The sequence below is a fragment of the Hevea brasiliensis genome, chromosome 11 (assembly GCF_030052815.1).
Source record: "Hevea brasiliensis isolate MT/VB/25A 57/8 chromosome 11, ASM3005281v1, whole genome shotgun sequence".
Classification (NCBI taxonomy): Eukaryota; Viridiplantae; Streptophyta; class Magnoliopsida; order Malpighiales; family Euphorbiaceae; genus Hevea; species Hevea brasiliensis.
Genome location: NC_079503.1, coordinates 75,048,080 through 75,064,757, shown reverse-complemented (window position 1 = coordinate 75,064,757; position 16,678 = coordinate 75,048,080). Strand labels below are relative to the sequence as shown.

Below are 16,678 nucleotides of genomic sequence, written 5' to 3'. Positions count from 1 at the left end.
CGTGGTACGAGGCAACCCAGTCACAAAATCCATAGAAATCATTTCCCACTTCCATTCTGGGATAGGGAGCTCTTGCAACTTCCCTGACGGTCTCTGGTGTTCAAACTTCACCTTCTGACAAGTCAAGCACTTGGACACAAAGTCTGCTATGCCTCTCTTCATGCCATTCCACCAATAGCTATCTCTCACATCATGGTACATCTTGGTGGAACCTGGGTGGACACTGTACAGTGTATAGTGTGCCTCTCGCATGATTTCATTCTTGAGGTTGTCCACATTGGGCACACATATCCTAGAACCTTGCACTAGGGCGCCATCATTGGCAAATCCAAACTCACCACCTTCACCCTGCTATACTCTTTCTATGATCTTCATTAATTGTTGGTCTCTGTATTGGGAAACTCTAACTCTATCTCGCAAGTCTGGCCTCAGTGAAAAATGAGCCAACAAGACCCCCTCATCTGAAAGATCTAGGATTAAACCTTGATCCATCAACTCATGTACTTTCTGAATCAACGGTCTCTTCTCTGCTGAAATGTGCGCCAAACTGCTAGATAATTTTCTGCTTAAAGCATCTGCTACTACATTGGCCTTCCCAGGGTGGTACTGGATGGTGCAATCATAGTCTTCCAGAAGCTCCATCCATCTCCTCTGTCTCAAGTTTAAATCCCTCTGTTGGAAGATGTACTTCAAACTCTTATAGTCGGTGTATATCTTGCACACTTCACCATACAGGTAGTGTCTCCAGATTTTTAGTGCAAAGACTACAGCCGCCATTTCCAAATCATGGGTGGGATAGTTCTGCTCATGCCTCTTCAGCTGCCTTGAAGCATAAGCCACTACTTTTTCATTCCACATCAAAACACACCCTAGGCCAACTGTGACGGCGTCACAGTACACGATGTATCCTTCACCGCTCATAGGTAGTGTTAACACAGGGGCAGTGGTTAGACACTCCTTATCCTCATCATTATAACTGACTCTATCGAGCTCTCTTCCTGTCCTTTGGATCTTATCCACTTCCCTTTTCCTATTTTTGGTATTGTTGGTATCTTTTCAACCTGCTGTACTTATTCCTTAATTTTAGTCCTATCTCATCCTTACACCTTTTCCTTCAAAGATGTCTATCCCATCATCAACTTTAACTTTCTTTTTATTTCTTAGTCTTATCTTGATTACTAGTTTCATTACTTCGAGAATTCTAACCCTATGATTTACTCCTACCAGCACATTCTTCACCTTATGTAACACTTATAATTACCCATAGAGAATTTTTTTTTTTACCCCCTTTTTTCCAACTTAACTATCAGAACATTATCATTCCCTACCAGCCTTGGTAGGAAATTGCTTATCCTGGATGAATATGAGCCCCATAAACTATAAGTTCCATCTGAACTAACACGGCTGTAGGAAATATGTGTCATGCCTTAATTCCAAACAAGATACTTCACGTGTTCATTCTCCTTAATATAATCATATATACTGCCCATAGCTTTCTAAACTTCAACCTCAAATTACCCATCAGCAACAATTTCATCTATTGAAATTCATCCATAAATAGTACTTCATCTAGCTCATAGTTTAAAACAGTCGCAAGCCTTAGTAGCTAACTCAATTTAACTCCTGTCATTACTCTGATCGTCCTTTCATACTTAACACTAGTTATGCACTTACTGTCATTCTCATATCAGGAAATTGTATATGAATTGGTGCCTATCAAAATCTCAAATAACTAGGTCTCCTTGCCTCAGCCTCTGCTCCTTATATAACGCTCTGGAATCAAAAACACGAGCTAAACTTGAAAAGAAAGAAAAATATCCTCTATATTCAACTACGCCCGATTGTCCATATAATAATGTTTAACCTATGTTTCTTAGTTTTTCTCTTCAAATTTCATCATCTCCTAGCACAATTGTGCTCTACCTATAAGGTATCATCTGCATGAACCCTTTACTATACCATCGTCCTTCCTGACATAATATTTTATAATTTTTTAACTTTACTTATACTCGACCTATGATTCATATCTATCATCGTTTATATTGTGCCCTTAACCCTTGTTGAATCCTGAAAGATTCTCTCGCTAATAGATTCTTCAAACACTAATTCCACCCTTATCTATGGTCATTAATTTGATCCTTAAACTTTCTAGTGATTTATTACCATCCATACTTGTCACTTTTTATTCTACCCCTACTGTTGCTCTGTCGTTATTGCGTCCTTTGCAAAGTGATTACATTGATCATACTAAAAATGTTTGCCTGACATTCATAACGAACCTCTAACTACCTTCTCACTATCTCAAAAGTCTAACCTAAAACCTATGTGTCATTATCTATCATTCTTTTCCTCTCATCATACCTATTTGATCCCTTAGGTGACTTTTATTCAACTTATCGCTTACTAACTTCTCTTTCTCTACCTATTTAGGTAGTCCGCAATACCATCGCACACCTTCTAACATTTACTCATTATTATTGTATTCCATACCTCCATCACTTTTCTCACTAATGTGGTCCCATTTTGGGTTTTCCATCCTTGTCATTCTACTTGCCAAGAATAACACTTAGCCTATCCTATATCTTAACTTTGTTCCTTTTATTATGCGCTCTTTAGGTTGTCCTTTCATTTATTTCCTTTGTCTTACCCAAAATAGAACTTGACTATTCTATCCCTGGTTCCATTCTTCTTCCTAACATAATAGCTGTACTTGCTAACTATATCTTTCAGAGTCTCTATCACGTTATCATATGTCTGTGCTACTCAGATTTGGTCCTTTGACCACTCTAGCTAGTACTTCCACTAGCATTTAGATTATATTGCATCTGCAATCAATTGTCCAAACTTTCATTCTGCACTTTCTTTATCCGTTGGCCTTCTGTGATTTATCTTCGCTAATTTATTACTCTTAACACTATTATAATTACATTATACTATTGTTTTGAATAACTTGAAATTAGAAAGGAACTCAGCAAATTACAGTCATACTTTTATTGTATGATCTCTATTCTTATCCTTTAGCTTACATAATACCCTTACCACCTCGAGAACTGATTCTGTAGTAATTTTATTTATTTGTTATTATTATTATTATCCATGTTTACTCAATTAGCTAAAACTTAAGGTTCCGGGCACCCAAACCCGTCATCCAATTCAAAGGATTTACATCCATCGTGATCTGATTATATATGATTCCTATAATAGAACTTGCATCCTCATGAGGATACCCGAGCCAACTTCTCTCTACCACACTCTACGGTCCATCTGGGGCACTATTTTGTTGGTCACCATTATTAGTAATAACTTTCGATCCCTTCTGAAAAGATAGGACTATACCCTAACTTGCTGCAACAAAGATACTACATTTACCACCTTGCCCAAAACCATGTCAAATTAATGACTCTCCTATCATATTATAGCTCTGTGAATCATCAATTCATAGTTTCGACTTTCCCTAGGTAGTAGGGTTGTACTTTATTTCATACTGATACACACAAGGTATACTATTCTCACTAAGTTCTAACCAAATGTTTGTCATACTGCAAAAACCATCCAAAATTCCATACTGAATACTAGATAATCTCACTCTATAGGTGTCACCTTTACTTTGCAACTAATCCAAACCTGCAGTCCGATGGCAATTCTTATTGTAACTCTAGCTCATGCTAGGGTAACTGAGTCACTGACTCTAGTTATCACCCCACTGTGACCTCTCAATATTCTAACTCTAGACCCCTAACTAGGAGTTCCCAACTCCTCTGCAGATATAGAACTCTGTTATGGTATTACTGTACCAAAACAGAGACTGCCTGCAAACATCCTCATCATAAGCACTACAGGGAAGTATGCAGCTCTACACAATAATCTCATGTCGGTACTATAATTTGCAGCTTACAGAGCAAACATCGAGAACATTGTATAGTTACTACGATACGTCCTGACATACTAGGTCTCCTAATTTCTTATCTCTCCTGAATCTTCTATTATCACAAACTTATTATGACTGGGTCATCTCGATGTTGCCGATGAGTGGTATCCTCATCCTTATCTAGGGCAACTGTACTTTTAAGACTCACTTTTATGTACTCGTGCCTTACATGAAATGGGCACACCATTTAAACCCATACTGACAAAAATATAATATTTCTTGGAGTACGTATCCTCATGATGGACCTCACATGTCTACTAACTCTATTTCACATTTCTGTGTACTCCACGAAAATCAAGACACTAACTGAGGTAATCTTATATTTCCCGAGGTATAACGTAGAATCTAGAAACAAAGAATTACAGGAAAAGATGAAACAGAATCCTATACTCCGCATGTGACTCCTAATAGACTCTTCCCAACACTTAGATAATTTTTCCCTATGAATCTGGAGCCTAAGCTCTGATACCACATTTGTCACGACCCAACCTATGGGCCGGACCGGCACTAGGACCTGGGCCAGCCTAAAGCCCCCGAGGCCCGTAGTAAGCCTAACTGTTCATTAACCCAACTCTAAGGCCCATTTGGGCCCAATTTCAAGAAACCAACCGGACAGAGTCCGGCCATAAAGTGGACCTTTCAACGGGGAGTTTTTGACTCACCCGACCTGTAAACAAAATATATCATCAATTGGGGAGCTCAGCTCACCCTCCACATACTCATATCGGCATAAAAATAAATGGGAGCTCAGCTCCCTCATCCAATCCATCAAACATGCATATAATTTTACAGGTCCACATGACAATTTATATTACAGACCCGAATCATTTAAATATTTCTAACACATGCGGAAATTCTAGGAGTAAATAAAATTACAAAACTATTGATAAACAACCTGCGAAGGAGAAAAGCAGGTTAACCACAATAAAATCCTCCTGTAGCCTGAGAAAAAATATTGAACATGAGTGAGCATTCGACTCAGAGAGTAAAATATCAATTTTAACCATAATCTCTATAACTATCTAGAACTAATGCAACCTGTGGAGTGAAATGCAACAGCAATAATATTTTCACATCATAACAGCAAAAAGGTAATTTGGAGCACTCACGCACTCTGTAACATCAATCATAATATATGGGAGCTGATCCCCTATACAGCTCTCTTAAATCCAATCTGGTGCCAGCGAAGAACTCAGCTCGGACTTCCACTTAATAACCAAATCGAGGTCCCAGCGAAGAACTCAAGCCGTGTCTACCCCGAAGGACCGGGTCCCAGCGAAGATCTCAAGCCGTGTCTACCCGTCCTATCCATAGTCCACACCACATCACACGCACGCCAACGCACGCACACTGCTCCAAATTACCACAACAAAATCCATGGCACTTTCACAGTTATGAATGCAACATAAATCGTGCCTAGAATTTATCTACATAGATATATGCATATAAGTGATGCATGGGCATGCTTGAACATATAATAATATCGAAATTACAATTAAAATTAATATTTTACTCACAGACTTGACGGCAATCACTGTGGCGGCTGGGCGGAGGAAGAAGGCTGTCCCGGCTCACCTGACAATTATATTACAATTATTTAATACAAATGACCCAATACAAATCAAGAAAAGACCCAATACGTCCTAAGTCGTGCCGAAAATCTAGCAGAGTCTCCCCTATACCTAGGACCTACCCAACCTGCAAAAGGGCTCAAAACACACTTCTATATCCACAATCCATATATCCACAATATGTAAAATTTCAATTTAGTCCTTATAATTGATCATTTTTGCAAAAACTGCTCAAATAAGCTCTAAAAATTATAAAACTCTGCCCCGCGGTCCTTAGAATTATTACTAAGCTATTGCAAAAAGAATCGTAATTTTCTAGGCTACCACGAATATTTTATGAATTTTTAATCCTATTTAAGCACTAGAAAATTACGAAAAAAGCAAGGTTCGGGTTTACCTTTGCCGATTCCGACTTCGGGAACACGCTCGGGATGCCTAACAATGGTGGGGTAGCCAAAACCTCGATCCAATTCGGAGACTTTTCCGGTAGGTGGTCTGTCTGGCCGGAAATTCACAGATCCGGACAACTGTCGAATTTCCGCGAATTAAGGATACCTACACGAAGCCCAATAATAATATATAAAAAAATCAGGGGTGTTACAAGAGAGCTTTAATGGAGGTTGAAAGGAGGTGGCTGGCCGACTGGTTTGGGAGGTGAAGATGACTGAATTTCTTTTCATTTTTATCTCATTTTATTTGTATTTATCTCCTTTTAATTGGCTTGTCAATTTCCCATTGGTTAGAATTTTTATTTTATTCATTTATGACATAATAAATCAATTTAAATTTTAATTTCTTTTCTCATTTCTTTTACTCATTTCTAATTAATTTTTCATCAATATTAATTCATATTTTATGCCATATAATTCATCCACTTAAATGGACAAGTTGGTCAAAAATCATCTTCGAAGACGAAATGACCAAAATGCCCTCCGTTTGGCTTATTGAGCCAAAATCGTCTGTACCTATTGAATAGATTTTCTTTGTGTTTTCTTATTAATTTATTATCATCAAACCCTCAATATTTCTTCCCTAGAGTCCCCAAATTTATTTCATGAAATTTCTCTTGGGTTTAGGGCTACTAGCTGTAAAGACAGCAACTTCCCGTTAGGTCACCCATTGTTAGGGCACCGGCTCATTTAACTTCATTATATTTCATTGCTAAAATTTTTCCAAAATTTCTTTTTTTTTCTTACCATTATTTGAATTATTTATGACTCCTCCCTCTAGTTTACATATAGTTCTAGACATTCTGGCTGTCCAGACAGACATTGGTCACTGGAACAGTAGAATGTACGAACTATCTAAAGTGAGGGTGTTACAAAACATATCTAAATTCAAGTTTAAAACAAATAAAAATCACTCCTCGGCAACAGTGCTAGAATTTGATGCATGCCGAATGTACCAATTAAAAATACTTTGCCTAAGCCACTTGTATGTAGGGTAAATAGAGGTTAATCTCATAGGAAATGAGTAAATACAAATAAGAAAGCAGATCTTAGAGACACAAATAAACAAAAAGAACTTAAAATGGACAAAATAAATACCTAATCTATCAAACTAAATATGCAATATAAAATAAAAAGGGGGTTTTGATTTGTATTCACTAAACTACTAGAGTTAATTTAGAATGCTAGAATATAAACTAAGGTTAATGACACTTATGAATACTCAACACAATCAGATTGCAACAAATTTAGTAAAAAGGGTGCATCCACCATGTAACATATATCAATCACTGACAAAGATGCAAATTTATTTAATTGAGTGAATTGGTTATAGAAGTTAACAACTTCCTTATCTTTCTTTACAGATTAGATTAACCAAGAAGTGTTCTACAATTAATCCCTTACCATCACTCTCATTCTAAGACTAGAGCAGCTTATAATTAAGTTTAATGGTAGTATTAATTATTAGGAAGACATCACAATTCAAGGTAACAAACTCATATGGCATGGTTCATTTAACTTAGACACTCATTTTTATAATGAAATAAATTATTATGTGCTACTTGTAGTCAGATTGTTCAAGCTATTACATACTCAAATTATCTTAACTTAGCAATATATTTTCATGCACAATTAATTAGTTGACCACTCTAACTAACCATACATTCAACATTCATAACATAAACCAAAAGATAAGTGATACTCAATATAAAATAAATATGGATTTTATTAAACTCAAATCAAAGTCTCATGGTAACATGTTCCATGGATTCACCTATCTCCCTACTGAATTACAAAACTACTCACGCATAACTAAGAACATTAAACATAAACAAATTAACAAAAGAAGAGAGAAAAGCATGCTGTCTGTTTGAGAATTAATTCGAACAACTTGAATCTGATGTTGATGATGATGCCACACACTCCAAAGGATGTATAAGTGCTCCAAAAGCCAAAAGAAGAAGAAGAAATCATACTAGCAGCTAGATCAAGCAGTTAATATCTTTGAATTCACAAATAGAGAATTTGCCACTATGAGTAAAAGAGAATTCAAAATCTCCAGATCTATATTTTAGACCCTTTTTATGGAGAAAATAGGTTAAATAAGACTCCAGATCTAATTTAGAAGTCCTAGTTGCATTCTAACTTAAAACTCTTTCAAGAATCCTACTTAAAGTAAGAAAACAAGTTAAAAAAAAAAAAAAAAAAAAAACTCTCCTTGTATAGATCTACCACTTGCACTACCTTGGGGACCCACATACCTCTATTTTATTTATTTTGGGCCTTAAATAAAATAATTAATCCCGCCAATTAAGGCCCCAACTCTGATCCCACAAAACTAACAATAAAGAGCCCAAACACACTCAACATGTGACCCTTAATGTAATCTAGTCTAATTGCTCTCATTTTTCATATAACACCTTAAAATATATCAACTAAGGTCCATCTAAGCCCATAAGGTCAGATTCACACTCTAAATAGTGAATCACATATAAGCTCCATTAAAGTTATCCAAAGAAGCTCAAAATGGATTGATATCCTAATATATTCTTTTTCACCATTAGCCTCCAAATACCATTACTAAGATAATTTTAAGACTATTTTGTCATTAGCTAAGTCCTCATGAAAATTGTAGCCCCTTTTGCCTTAAAATGCTTGATGTGTGCTTTGTTTCTTTTTGTGCTCAATTCACCTCTTTATCCTTCATAAGCTCTTACATGCTCTTGTAAACACCTAATAACATAAAAATAAGTAGTACCATGATAATTGAAAAAGAAACAAACTCAAAAGATTAAGTATGCAATGATAAAGATATGACATTTTAAGTAACTATCATCTCCTCAATGATCAGAATGCTCATTGGCCTACATGGCACAATAGCATTGGTTTTAAGAGTTCTGAAGCCTTCCTTTTAAGGAACTCTAGTTGGTCCTTAATAATATCTTTTTTGGAACCTTTTTGGCCCTTAGCCTACTTCCAAATCTGAATTGGGGTGAAATCTATGTCATAATATCTAGCTTCCATGTTGCTACTAAAGATTGAAAATGTTATGTGGTCTGCTCAAACTATCTTCACACCATCTCCATTCCAGAACAATACCATTTAATGTAACAAAGAGGGAAGACAAAGATTAGAATAGATCCAGTCTGTTCCTAGTAACAAATTATAATTTGCCTTAGAATTCACCACAAAGAAAGCGGCAAGGCTAGTCTTACTGCTGATTGTGACCTCCAAGGGATGACTCTAATTGCTTTAGCTGTCTTTCCTGCGAGACCAGACATTATAACTTCTATGTGCACTAGGTCTTCTTCTGGCTTACCAAGTGCCCAAAGCATTTTTAATGGCTTCACATTTACTATAGAACCATTGTCCATCAGAATCCTAGAAACTGGCTTACCATTAACATGAGCCTTGATGTACAATAGCCTCAGATATCTAGCCAACTAAGCATTCGACTTCTCTAGAATGACTCTGTTTGGATTGCCTTTTCCCATGTTTTGAACTGTAATTGAGCTCATACACCCATCCAACATGTCTTCACTATTTCTCCAACTAACTTTGCCTATTTATTTTTCATCCCTCAATCCCTGAACTATATCTCTTGGGTATTTAAAATGATGTGGGAAGCATAATTAAAGTTGTTGTACAGCCAAATGGTACTGGGATCTGACACCAACCATGAAATAATCCTATCCTTATGTTCTTTGATCTCGCTGAGTGTCAGATGAATCGTCATCATCACCCCATCTTGTAGGATGTATCGATTCAAGTAGTATGTTAGCTGAGGGTGGTTTGGAGTGTTTGACATAGAAGTCAAACTTGCTCAATGGTTGACCAAGCAAATCCCATTCTTGAGTTAATGGTAACTGAGGCTTTTCTTCATCTTGATTTTGATTTTTGGTGTTGTCCTTGGTACCAAAGTCCTTCTTATGGCATTTTTTAGCCCTCAGCCATTGTAACCTTCTTGTTTGTGTCCTAGAGAAGTTTGAATATGGGAAAAGGCAATCCAAACTGATGCCTAGGTTTTGTGGTCTATCCCATAGGTGCAACCTTCTTTATTGGTCTCATCTATTATCTCTCTAGAACCTTGTAGATCTATTATTTAGGAACCCAAGCCAACTTTAACTTTGGTCCATAATCTTTATGTGTCTGATATCTGGCTTTCTCAATCTCCAAAAGTGCCTCTAGATGGATGTTATTGATATTGACCATTGCCATTGGTGGAAAAAGGTCTTCATCTATCAACATTGAGTTTTCACTTTTCTCTAGGAAATTGAGAACATCCTCGTTAATCTTGTCCTAGACCAAATTTTTGAATGCCCAAAAGTAGTTGTTATAATAAGTCCAAACGTCATGGTATTTGGAGTAGCCTTTGCCCTTTACCTCTTTTTTGGATGGCATCTTGTGTTCTTATGGAAGAGTCAAAAACTTTTCGTATAAAAGAAAATAAAAAATCTCCTCTACCCTTGTTATGTAAAAAATTTACTATTGCTGAGGCAGCAGAGGGTTACAAGAGGCTTTAGATAAAATAGGACAAACACAACTTCCCATATTAGTGAAATTACTAATACCCATATTATGAAAATTTTCCTAAAAATACGTACCCATGGAGGTTTTCCTTTTCTGGTTTTCTTCCCTAAGCAATTCCTCATAACCCGACACTTTCGCAGTAAGCTCAAAGAAGTCCTTATTTACCTTATTGAGCTGGATATACATACTCACCCCAAATAAGATGTGGCAAAATCTGCAATATGTCCTGAGGCTGAGGATTGCTAAATGGATCACACAAACTGTAAAGCACCTCAAGATGCTCTGCATTCCCTGGACAGCAATGCAAGCAATAGCTGGCTACATAAGGGAAGCTAGCAGTGTCATTGCGATGGACACGTGTTCCATTAGCAAATGTGTGGTAAGGAATGTAGACATTAAGGTTGTTAGGATAGCACCATTAACTTGCATTTGGGTTTAAGATCATTTCGTTCTGTCGAGTAACTGTAGCCATTATGTATACTACTGTAAAATAGTAGAATTGTGAGTTTTTAGTCATAACTAGTGTGGCGTGAGTTTTTTTTTCCTTATTTGTGAGCTGTGCCACATCAGCAAGGTGCAATTACACATTTTTTTTTGTTTCTTCTGTATAAAAAATTCTTTATGCAACTAATAAGATTCATGAGGTATTCTCATCATTTCATTGCCAATTATTTAGCATTTTTCCTTTGTTCTAAGTTTCTTTGTGGTATCAGAGCCATAGGGTTGTTATTTTTTTTTTTTCCTCCCTTTCATAAAGTTTTTATAAGTTTGAAGATGAGTTTGATGGAAGAATATTTGGGTGTGAAGAATGGAACAAAAGTTGAGAATGGAGATGAATATGTTAATTATCCATTGTATTTACAGAACTCAAATCATCAAAGTCTTGTACTATTGGTAAGTATTCTTTTGATTGGTGATAATTACTTATCTTGGAGTCGATCAATGATAATAGCTTTTTGAGCTAAATATAAGTTGGGTTTTATTAATGGAAAAAGCCCTCTGTTGATTCACCATCTTATGAAAGATGGTTGAGAGTGGATAGTAAGGTTGTGTCTTTGATATTGAATGCTATATCGAAAGAGATAGTTGAGGCATTTTTGTATACAAATTATGCTAAGGAACTTTGGGAAGAACTAGAGTTGCGTTTTGGGGAAAGTAATGGTCCTGCTACAATGTATTTTACTAAACTGAAAAAGACGTGAGATGAGTTATTAACTTGTCTGCATCCTTTTCCTACTTGCATATGTGGTGCCTTTACATATGGGGAAACAAAAGCTGTGGCAGCAATTGATAGTGAGGATAGGCTTATACAATTCTTAATGGGACTCGATGAAAATTATAAGCATGTGAAAAATCAAATACTTTTGATGGATCCACTTCCTAATGTCAACAAAGCTTATTCCATGATATTGAAGGTTGAGAAGAAAAGGAAAGTACAACATACAATTGTTGAATCTAGTGAACATTCTGCTGCCATGACGGTTAAGACATACGGTTATAAAAGGGATAATATCAAAGAAAATGTTATAGGTGGTGGTTACAAGTTTTCATTCAAGAAAAAGGAGTATGGGAAGAAAGGGGAAAGGTACTGTACTTATTGCAATATTGGGGGTCCTGTCAGGGAATCTTGTTTCAAGCTGTTTGGGTATCCTAATTGGTATAAGGATTTTAAAAACCAAAAAGGCAGACAGCAATCAAATGTAGCAAGTGATATTGTCGATACTCTAATAGATCAAGTGTCACAGAATGCTCATGAGGGTTGGAATGCTAATGTGAATTTTTGTGCTTTAGTTAGTGAAGTCATGGAGTTGATTAAGGGAAAGAATGTGACTAATGATGCAATATGTGCAAACACCTAGACATTAATTGTCATATAGTCAGGAATCAACTAGTTGCTGGATTTATCTCTACAGCTCATATTTATACCAAGCACCTGCTAACAGACTTGTTCACCAAGCCCCTTAGCCATCAAGCCTTCAAGTAAAACTATCAAGATGGGGTTCATTGATTTCTCCTTAACTCCATCTTGAGGGGGACGTAAGAATTATGTATACTTCTGTGAAGTAGTAGAATTGAGGAATGTATATTAATCTGTTTGAAAGAACAAAAATGTAATATAATTACCATTACATGTATATGTTCATAGAATCACTAAACTAAAATTATTATATTGAGACTAAAAATTTTGACTCAAAAGCTATTTATTTGTCTTTATATATTTTTAAAGACAAATAATTATTTGTCTCATTTACCGCTATCCCTAAATGTAATTAGAAACAAATAGAGAGACAAATATATATTTGGCACTAATTTAATCTTAGAGATAAATTTATTTATCTATAATAATAGCTTATACAGACAAAAAAATTGTCCCCCTTTTCATTTTAACAAACTATATTATTTGCCTCTAAATCTATTTTTAAAAATAAATTAAATTAAATTTAATTGTCTATACTAAAATTTCTAAATTTGTCTCTAATAATATTTTCCAAAAATAAATTATCTTGTCATTATATATTAATTTTTCATGTCATTAATTATTAATATAAATACAGTTATTTGTCTTTAATAATATAATATTTAATTACTACTACAATTTAAATGAAACTTATTTAAATTACTAATAATAATAAATATTATTTAAAATAATAAAATATAATTAAAAAAAACTACAACTTGTGAGCCCTATATTTAGACCCCATTTTTTGCTTAAAATGTCAAGGATTGCCTTTTATAGGAAAACCACTATTTCTCAAGTCCTTGAAAAAATAATGTGGGACATCAATTTCTTTCTTTATTACAATTATTATTTTCTTAATTTATAAATCAAAATTTAAATTTTTAATTCATCATATAAATACTTTACTATAATAAAGAATTAATAATATAATATATTATATAATCAAATTTTACTATATTTATTATAGTTCTTATATATTTTTATATATAAATTTAATTAAAAATAATAATTAAAAAATAAATATATTAATATATGTATAATTAATAAATTCAAATCATCAACATATTTGTAGTTTAATGGTAAAAGTATTTTTATCAAAATTTTAAGTTTTTTTTTAAGAAATTAATAATACTTTTTAGCTCAATGATCAATAACAATGTGTTGATTAAAAGCTTTAATTATATAGATTAAAAGAAAAATATAATTTCATTATTTTAATATATACAAACATAATACAATATAAATATATATGTATATATGTGTATGCATTTATATGTTTAATTTTTTTAAAAGTCACTTTTTATTTAATTATATATAATCTATACATACTTAACACACCTTATATAATTTATTCATATGCATATATATATAATTCAATTAGTTATTAAAATTTTTTTTAATATGGAAAAAGGAAATTTTTTAGTGATAAAATTATAAAAAAAAAAACTTAAAACTCCTTATATAAAGTTAATATTAATGAATTAAAAACAAATAATATAACATTTAGAAACTAATAAATTTTGCCTCAAAAATTTAATTATTAGAAATAAATAATTATACATTTAGAGACTAATAAGTTTTAATCTCAAAAAATAAGTCATTAAAAACAAATAATATAATATTTAGATACTAATAAAATTTTGCCTCAAATTATAGTTATTAGTAACAAATATCTTATTTGTTTCAAGATATGTGTTTCTAAAATATAATATTGTAGCAGTAAATATAATCAAATTAATAATAATATTTTATTATATACTATTTTAATTTGAAATTATTAATATTTTCACTATTATCACCCTACCACCACCACTAAGTAGTGGTAGCGATAGTTAAGTGGTGGTAGTTGTTAAGTAATAATAGTGATGACAGTGGCTAAGTAGTGGTGGTAATGCTAGTAGTGGTAATGACAATGTTCAGGTGGTGGCAGTGACGATGGTAACAGGGTGAGGGTGGTAGTGATGATGTAATGGCAACAGTCAGGTGATGGTGGTGGCAGGTGGTGGTAGGGTAGTAATGGTGGTGGTGGCGGCGACGATAGTGATTTAGGTGATGATGGTAGGGTGGTGATGGTGGTGGAGTTGTGGTGATAGCAGCAGAAGTGACCAAGTGGTGATGGTAATTTGATAATAGTGTTGACAATAAATAAAAAAATAAATAAAAATAAATAATCATGATTATATATTTTTTTGCATGTAGTAATAATTTTATTATTTAAAGTGTAATTAATTATATTATGTGATTATCATTTTATTATATTATATTTTTTGTGTTACCAAATAAAATAATTAAATATATAATGTAATTATGCATTTGATTATGTCATCTAAACATGACCTACAGTAAAGCACCAACCACAGATACTTTATTGAAGTCTTCAAGACATGATAGGAAGTCCATACGTAGCATCTGATCTTAACATATATAGAGTTCCTTCTCTTTAGCACAAAGATTTACATCATAAAGGGTCTTTAATTGCACTCCGAGAAAGGGGTCTACAACATCTAGTTTGTTCTATTCCTCTGTGACTCTGTGGACCAACATGTAGGGCAGCAAACTACAGATGGAGCAGTTCTTCTCTACAAAATACGTAATCATAAAATACACAAAGAAATTTTTATGCCGAAGTAATTTATGGTTTAGGACTAGCCTGATAGTTTTATTTTAATACTTAATACCCAATTGCAAATCCATATGAGTTCAAACTCTTGTTGAAAAATAATGCATTAGCTACAAATATTTCACATTCACGAACACATTAAATAAAAACACTCACTACAAGAACAAATAGAAAACTAGAAAAATAAGGCAGAAAGCTTACCTTCTGCTCGTTGAGAAGCCTTGTATGTATCAAAGCAATCTGCAGCTTTTGGGCTGCCCATATTGAGAATTTATTCTCCAACCTCATTGCACTGATTCTATATGTTTTTATTTGATGCAATATTAATTTTTTATTTATATATATTTTATATTTCCATTTAATTACTTTGTTCATCCCCTCTCTACAATAAGCAGCAGCTTAGTAGGGATGTGAAGCAATGTGTTTAATTTTAGAATGTGATTTTTCTGGAAGGGGCACAAACCCAGCTATGTCAGTTAGGAAATAATTAATCAAAAAAATTTGTAAAATATTAATTTTTTTTATTTTTTTATTTACGATCTTTCGAGCTACTTTCACATACTGTTCTGCAATGAGCGACTCTTTATAGAAATTTTCTTCCAATCCATACAATAAATTTTTCGTATGAATATGTGATCTTTTAATATTAGTCTTCCAAATGGCAAGTAGATAGTAATTGTTTCACATATACAATACGATACACAGTCTTTTAGCTATTTGGAATTCTAAGATATCCAAATGGAATATTCTTGTGAAGGCCGACCTTCCCTTTTTTTGATAGCTTATCTACTTGGAAGGAATCAAGGTTTGGCATAGGACTAGTTGGAGCTACGTTACAAGCCAAATCCCTTTTATTTTAATTTCGTTTAATAGATACGTTTACTTTACAGAACATAATTTACATATATTATAAAAAAAATTATGAGAATTATTTTTTAAAAAAATATTTTTTATTATTTAATTATAATATTAAATTAATAGTATGTGTTTATATCATATATCTATATATATTTTTATATTTTAATAAAATAATTAAAATTTAAAAAAAATATTTTTTTTAAATAAAAAATTATTTTTTAAAACAATTACTTAATTTTATCTTTGATTAGAAAAAGTTTTTTTTTGTTGATCAATTTTCTAAGTACACCAAATATTAGAAAATATAGAACATATTTTTCTTTATACATAAAAAAATTTTCCGGAAATGAAGTCTTTTTTATTATTATTATTATTATTATTATTATTATTATTAGCCCTTTTTTTTATATGGATCATTGATAACAGGATCAGGTGTCTATCTATAATGTATAATATTAAAGTGTGTCTGGTTCTTAAAGGAAATTTATGTGTGCTTCTCTCCGTTTAATTGTATTTGTTATGATATGCTATAATATTTAATGCACTTATATATCATTTTGCTTTTGAACTATTTAAATCTTCTTGGTCTCCTACCACATCTCTTAACTTCTCTTTTGAAATATTATTGTTAAATTTTATTTTTAATATATATATATATATCATTTTCTTAGGTGTCACTAATAAAATTAAGGACATTGGGCTTTTTAGGGAGTTAAAAATTTAAGTATATTTCCATAGATATTCTTAAAATTTTCTCATTGA

General features: G+C 33.2%; 1 long non-coding RNA gene across 1 annotated transcript; it reads right to left on the bottom strand.

The window, feature by feature from the left end:
• Positions 1-4,559: 4,559 nt before the first annotated feature.
• On the bottom strand, positions 4,560-6,050 carry LOC131170452 (uncharacterized). The gene is made up of 3 exons (XR_009141196.1): positions 5,897-6,050; positions 5,446-5,503; positions 4,560-4,870 (listed from the first exon to the last, which is right to left on the bottom strand). It is a non-coding gene; the product is annotated as an uncharacterized LOC131170452 (long non-coding RNA).
• Positions 6,051-16,678: the final 10,628 nt, after the last annotated feature.